Source organism: Pteropus vampyrus, unplaced genomic scaffold (assembly GCF_000151845.1).
Source record: "Pteropus vampyrus isolate Shadow unplaced genomic scaffold, Pvam_2.0 Scaffold54, whole genome shotgun sequence".
Taxonomy (NCBI): Eukaryota; Metazoa; Chordata; class Mammalia; order Chiroptera; family Pteropodidae; genus Pteropus; species Pteropus vampyrus.
The window spans coordinates 5,748,708-5,756,527 of record NW_011888835.1 but is presented as its reverse complement, the minus strand read 5'-3'; the positions used below and the strand labels follow the sequence as shown (position 1 = coordinate 5,756,527).

General features: G+C 34.2%; 1 pseudogene; it reads left to right on the top strand.

Annotated features, from left to right (window-relative positions):
• The first annotated feature begins 5,779 nt into the window (after positions 1-5,779).
• Positions 5,780-5,898, top strand: LOC111739815 (annotated as a pseudogene).
• The last annotated feature ends 1,922 nt before the right edge of the window (positions 5,899-7,820 follow it).

Here is a 7,820-nt window from a genome sequence, read left to right as displayed (position 1 = left end):
TTTCTGGCTTACCTGGGTTTCCTGGCTCTGTTTGTTGAAGGAGTCTTAGAGGAAAGTGGAGTCTGCTTTCCAAGAGAGGATATCACAAAGAAATGCTATGAAATTTTAAATCAGTGGTTTTCTGATTAGAATAATGTGGAGAATTTTTAAAATTACTGATCTTGGGGATATCTCTGGAAGATTCTGACTCAATGGATCTGTGGTGAAGTCCAGAGTCACAAATTTTTTTAAAGCTTCACAAATGTTTACAATGGGCATCCAGATTTGGGAACAATTATCTCCATAAGAAATCACAAACTCAAATTCCTACAGAACTCAGGCAAATCAGGCTAAAAATAAAGTTCTCTAGGTCTGTATTTCATTTTCCTATTTTTGAGAGAGAAGTGAATTTATGAATTGTTTTCCTTTCCTCTTAATTCTGCTATAAGAAAAACAGAACAAAAAGAATAATAAATAATAACTGATGCCCAGCTTTAAAGCTGGGGATAATAGGGAGTGGTGAGAACTGCAGCCACCCGGATAATTCACACACCGTCTAAAGGTAGCACCACTACTCAGCTCTAGCTAATTGTTGTTCTGCAGTCAGGTATGCTCTATATAACCAGAGCTTTTAATTCATCCAAAGTGGGAAAAAGTCCGGAATCTAGATTTTGATGTGAAACGTAAAAATTTCTAAATGTTAGGAACCCATACGAATTCTTTTAAAATTTTGTGTGCAGAACACAAAGAACCAACAAGCCACACGTCTCATCTGTGTTTGCTCATTTACTTCTTCCTAGAGCAGGAAGTCCAGGGCAACAGAACTGGCATTGCCTCTGGAGGTTAACTCCCAGTTCTGGCACCTTACAGAGCTAGTCCTGAAACTTTCTGGGCTCAGATATCTCATTTGTCAAATGGGAGCAAGAAAACTTGATGTACATGATTGCTTTGAGGATAAATGAAATCGTAGCTAAGAAAGCAGTTCATAAACTGTAAAATGTTAGCTCTCATTATTACAGTTAAAATAGAAAACAGAATTGCATGCAGTAAAATGTTCTCAGGTAACAGATGCTGAAAAGTTTTGTCTTCAGGTTGATCTGAGGAAAAAAAGTGAGTTCTGGGTCAGAAAGTTTTCTGTTTAAAAAAAAAAAAAGACAAGATCAGAGACTTTAACTCAGCATGGACTTTGCTTTTGGCCTGATTTTGTTTCCATCCTTTTTTTGTCAAATGGTGAAAGCTGATAGCTTCTCTCCACAGGGGCCTGCAAGGCTTGGATGCTGGAATCCTCCAGTCTGCTGGCATCATCACCTGCCACAGCTGGAGGGAATGTGGACAGAGAAGGAATATTGGGAAGGCAGAGTTAGAGGCAAGAGAGGGGATATAGGCCCTGTGCCCTGAATAGAACAGATTTAAAGACAGGATGAAATTGGTGCTGATTAAATGAGAGGAGGTCCCAAGTCCAGAATGTCAGATTTAAAGCTCTTTCACTGATGTGGAAAGTCATCTTGGCACCAGCTCATAAGGAAAGAAGAGAGGCAAATCTGTCATCGGCTAAGCCTTGCAGAGAAGTTTCAGGCCCCCAAACCTAGTAAGCTCTACTCCTGGTGGAAGCTGTCAAGTCAGAAGGATAAACTGCTAGCCTCCTGCAGTTTATTGAGCCTGAAATGAGTATAGAAGTCAGCTTCTCTCAGAGTTAAGTTATATCCTCAAATCTTCCAGCTGAGGAGGAGATGGAAATGAAAAGCTAGGAACTGCCTTATTGCTATCTCGTCTCTTTTAGAGGTGACTCCAGCCAGGAATTATACAAAGTTTAACAAAAACAGTGGGTCCTGACCTATTTTATGCCATGGACACTTTTGACTACCTGCTGAAGCCTATAGACTGCTGGTCAGAATAATGTTTATAAGTATTCAAAATAAAATATGTGAATACAAAGAAAACTAATTATGTTGAAATATGTTATCAAAATTTAAAAATATTTGTGATGTAGTCATAATCGTGCTTCTTTATTAATAAATTAAATAGCAAGATCTAGCGATAAGCCTGAAAACTTCCACAATTACAGAAGTGATGAGTATTAAGGCGGATCAACAGTACGCTGAGGCACCTGCAGCAACCATGTTGTGATGTCAAAATCTGTGTGGTTTCTGTAGTTGATGAAATTATAGGTATTGCTGATTCTCCTGTGGCTTATTGCCCACGTTTATAATAAAAGGAAACTCTATATTCCAATTGGAAGTTTGTAAAGTAATACTCTTCTTACCTTCCAAGTTCAGAGAGCCCTTGGGATCTGAGGACTTCAATTAAAAACTCCTGTGATGAGGTGATAGAAACTAATTCAGTTGACCCCTCCTCCTCCCATAACAGACAGGCAAATGAAAGCAACTGTTCAAATTCCTCACTTTGGAAAGCTACAAAAATTTGTTAACCGTTGCTCAGAATATTTGTAAAGAAGGGAGATCTCTTCTAAATATGTAAGATGTATTTATTTTCTATAAATTAAATTTCAAATTCAAGACTCCCTTTAACTAAGTGGTAAGAAACCTCATGTCAGTCATTTGTGGTGTTTCTACCCAACCAGCTTTGGGAATTTGTCACAATTCCAGAGTCTTACTCAGTCCCACATCACCCAGCAGGGTCCCTCCAGCTGATCGTCTGTCCATATAGGCTACCCATATGATGTCCACTGTCCCCTCTGATGGCTTCTTTGGGTTCAGTGGTTCTCTGTTGCTTGAGACACAGAAATTTTCCTTTGTCTGCCCAAGTACTTTCCTCTAAAAGGTACCACATCTATTCCTCTCTAGAGCCTTCTACTAACCCATGAGTGTTCTGTCACATATTTCTTCCAAGGCCAAAAAGTATAGAACAGACTACCTGCCTAAATGGGTGAGAGGAGGGAAAGAAGAAATTGTAGTAGGAGGAAAATTAATATCTAAAAACATCTCTAGCCATGTTTCTAAAATTCCACTTTGGAATGAGCTTCAAGAAAAAAAAATGTATGCATTTGACATGAAAACCAATCTCTCAACTACACAGCAACTTTATGATTTAATCAAAATTGTCATTACTCAATTCATCGTTCTCCTCTTATTGAATACCAGGTTTTATTCCAAATACTTTTAGACTATTGGCAAAAATAAAATCCATTCTCGGCAAAGAATTGTAGTTTTGAGGATATTAAAATTTTGCCACAGGAAGGCCTTCCTAAATATGTCTGAAAATCCAGGTGTAATAAAAGAAAATATTGATAAATTTTAGTACATATAAATGAAAACCGTATGCCTGGAATAAAAAAACATCATAAGCAAAGTGAAAACACAAACAAGACAGTGGAAGAGATTTACAAAAAAGAGGGAGTAACTGCCATATCCAAAGTGCTCCTAGAAATGAAGAAGGAAAAACACCAACAATTCGATGGGGTGGGTGGGGCAGAAGAACAAGGACAAGAACATACAGGAAAGCAAAAAAATTCAAACGAGTCTTCAACATAATATGAGAGTCACAAGATTCTCAGTTTCACACAGAATAAGAGAGAAACAAATTAAAACCTCGCTGAGATACGTTATCTTCTGGACAATATGGAGCATAGATATTGAGTTTATTCTCCTACATGAAGTTTAAAAAAATAAAAGCAGACAAAATTTACGATACAATTTTCAAACATTGAACATAAGGCAGCTCAGGTCAGTGGTCCCTGAGAGAAGGGAAATAAATGAGATGAGGCTTCTGATTGCCCAGGCTTCCGCTTAGAGAGATCTTCCATGTCGTTGTGAAGATAGGGAAACCCAAGCAGAGCCTGAATGTCTATCTGAGTTGAAAAGATGGAGCTGATAATCTAATGAGATCAAGGTAACTAGAATTCACAGGGCCACCTGTGACAAAAGAATTGCACGAAGAAAGAACTTAAGCATTCTGTAGTGTCCCCTTTGAATCCTCAGTTGAAAGCTAATCAGTGAGTGCATGTGAGCAAATTATTTGAGACTATGAAAATAACCATGCAAAGGAAGCAGGGCATCAATATCTAGACATTGCACCGGGATGGGAAATTTGTGTTTCATTGTCCATACTCGTAAACCTTGTATATGGGAGGATGGAAGAGTCCTCAGAAAATAATTGCCTCGGTAGTGGGAAAAAGTTAGCCTGAGGCTAAAGATTGTTTTGTATATGCCTAATAAAGTTTAAAGGCAAGACTTGCAAGAAGTAAACTGTTTCTAAGTAATATAACTTTATCCTATTAAAAAAAAAAACCTCAAGAATATTAGAATGCAAAAAACCTCAAGAATATTAGAATGTAAAATATCAAGAATATTAGAATGCAAAATATTAGAATCCAATAACATAAAATTTGTAGTGTCCAAGAATTAATCCAAAAGACTTGCCTTAAGGAAAATGTGATACACAATGAACCATAATGACAAAGATTGCAGTCTTAGTGGACAAAGTCGTTAAAACAGTTATAGTCACTATCTTCCATAAGTTGAAGCAGGTAGATTAAACATGTTAAGATGTGTAATTTTTTTAAAAAAATCAAAATAGAACTTCTAAAAGTAAAAAATACAATTATTGTAGTAAAAAATTCACTAAATGAAACTAACTCTGAGACTATAACCAATGCAGAAGAAAAGATTAGTGAAAATGAAGACCTAGTAATAGAAACTATCCAAAATGAAACATAGGTAGAAGAATGACTGAAAAAAATTGAACAGAGCATCAGTGAGCTCTGGGGGAAATTCAGGCATCCTAATATACAAATGGAGTCCCTAAAAAAGAGGAGGTGGCAGGAAATGGCCAAGAATTTTTCAAATTTGATGAAAACCATAAAAAGACTCAACAAGTCCCAAATACAAGACATATGAAAAGTCCTACACCAAGGTATATCACGGTCAATTGTTTAAAACCACCGATAAAGAGAAAAGTCTTAAAAATAGCCAAATAAAAATATGCCATATAGAAAAGAATAAAGATAAAAATAATAGCAGAATTTTCATCAGAAACACAGCAAGCCAAATTTTTTGCTGCCTACAAGAAATCTTCACTATAAAGACATACATAGATTAAAAGTAAAAATAATGAGAAGAGGTATAACTTGCAAACGCTAAACAAAAGAAAACTGGAGTCACCCTATTAGTATCAGATAAATTAGATTTTAGAGCAAAGAATATTACCAGAGTCATTTCATAATGATAAAGGGGTCAATTTCCAAAAGGGTATAGAATCTTAAATATCTATGCACTTAATAACATAGCTTCAGAATATGAGAAGTCTGATAGAGCTCAAAAACAAATAGGCAAAATCACAATTGTGGTTGGAGATTTCATCATCCCTTTGTGAGAAAAAGTAGAAAAAGTAGACAAAAATCAGTAAGACTATGAAAGATTTGAACAAGACTAAGTATTTATAGAACTCTCTGATCAACAACAGAATATATATTCTTTGCAAATGTACATGAAACATTTGTCAAGTTAGATCATATTCTGGGTCACAAAACAAGATTTGACAAATTTAAAGGGATTAAAAAAACAAGGATTTCTTAGATTGCACTGGAATTAAATTAGAAATCAACAAAAAAAAAGGGCTGAAAACTTTCAAATCTAAATAATGTACTTCTAATAATCCATGTGTCAAAGAATATATCAAAAGAAAAATTAGAAATCATTTTGAACTGGTAAAAATGAGAACAGAAATTATTAAAATTTGTAGAATTCAGCTAGATAAGTACATAGAAAAAAATTTATAGCACTTAAGAATAAGGGTCTGAAATCAATGACCTAAGGTTTTGTCTTAAAAAACTAGAAACAGAGTCTACAGCCATGCCACCGTGAACATGCCCTATCCTGTCTGATCTCGGAAGCTAAGCATGGTCAGGCATGGTTAGTACTTGGATGGGAGACCACCTAGGAAGACCAGGTGCTGTAGGCATAAAAAATAAAAAATAAGGGATTGTAAATTGACAAGGTCCTTGCAATCTGTGACGTCAACCAAGGGTTGCCTCGCCTAAAAAACAACAACAATAAAAGTAGAAATGAGAGAGCCAATTAAATCCAAGGTAAAAATGGGAAAAATAAAAAAAATAAAAAGCAGAAAAGACAAGAGAAAAATAGATAAAAACATTAACAAAAAATAAAACTGTAGACCAATATCGCTCATAAACACAGATGCAAAAATTCTCAACAAAATTTTAGCAAATTGAATCTAGTAACTCCTAAAAAGTATAGTGAACCGTTATAAAGTGGGGTTCATCCCAGGAGTTCAAGATTATTGTAATATTTGAAAATCAATCAATGTTATTCTCTCCATTAAGACTAAAATCAAGATGTCATATGATCATTTCAACAGATGCATAAAAAGCAATTATTTGACAAAATTGAAATTTTTTTCTGAAAAAAATTATCAGAAAACTAAGCCTAAAAGTGTAGTTCTTCAACCTAATAAAGGGCATTTACAAATAATCTGCAAGTATATTTACCGGCAGCATGACTCTCCAGGAAAAAAAATAATCCTAAGAAATATATTTTTAAATGCTTTAACAAAGTTGCAGAATACAAGATTAAGATCAAAAATCATTTGTATTTCTATATGCCAGCAACAGATATTCAGAAAATAAATTTTTAAAAAAAATCTTTAATAGCTTTTAAAAATATGAAAAATTAGGGATAGATCTGGGAAAAGATGTGCGACACCTTTGTTATTTTGAAAACTATAAAATAATTGCTAAGAGAATTTAGAGAAGACATAAAAAATAGAGAAATATACTGTGTTTTTGGAAGAGAGGACTCCTCATTGTTAAGATGTCAATTCTTCCTCAAACTAATCTATGGACTCAAAGTAATCTCTATCAAAAGCCCAGCAGGATATGGAAATACAAAGAACTACTGAACATAGCTGAAACAACTTTGAAAAAGAATAACAATGTTAAAAGAGTTACGCTTTCTGATTTTCAGGCTTATTGTAAAGCTATAATACAATATCATATTGGATCAGGATAGACAAATAAATCAAGAGAATAGAGAATCCAGGATTAGACCAATATATATGTCGTCAATTGATTTTTGACAAAGGTGTAAGGTTAATTCAATGGAGAAAGGATAATCTTTTCAATAAATAGTACTGGGTTAATTGGCTAGTCATAAGCAAAAATATGGACTCCAACACTTACTTCACACCTTACACAAGAATTAACTTGAAATAAATCATAAACCTAAGTAAAACTAAAATTGTAAAACTTCGAAAATAAAAAATTTCACGACCTTTGTAATTTCTTAAATACAAAAAATATGAACTATAAAAGAAAAAATCAACAAACTGAACTTCATTAAAATTATAAATTTTTGCTCTTCAAAAATCATTGTTAAAATGAAAAGTCAAACCATAGGCTAGAAAAAATATATTAATATGTACACATATAGCAATGGATTTGTATATAAGATATATAAGAAACATTTACAGCTCAATAATAAGACAAATTATCCAATTAAAAGTTTAAATAAAACTATCTGAGAAGAGAGAGTTGGACAGCAAATAATCACATGATTAGTTGTTGGGGAAGCACAAATTTAATTCACAATGAGATACCATATATACCTTCTAGAGTGGGTACATTAAGATTGACCATATCTAGGATTGGTGAGGACATGAAGTGAGTGAAAGTTACATTCACTGTTGGTGGGAATGTAAAATGGTGCAACTATACTTTGGAAAACAGTTTGGCAGTTTCTTAAAAAGTTGGACATATATCTACTGAATAGCCAAGGCGTCCCATTCCTAGATATTTACCCAAGAGAAATGAAAGCATATATTAATACGTAGACTTACATGCAAATGTTCACAGAAAGTTAATTATC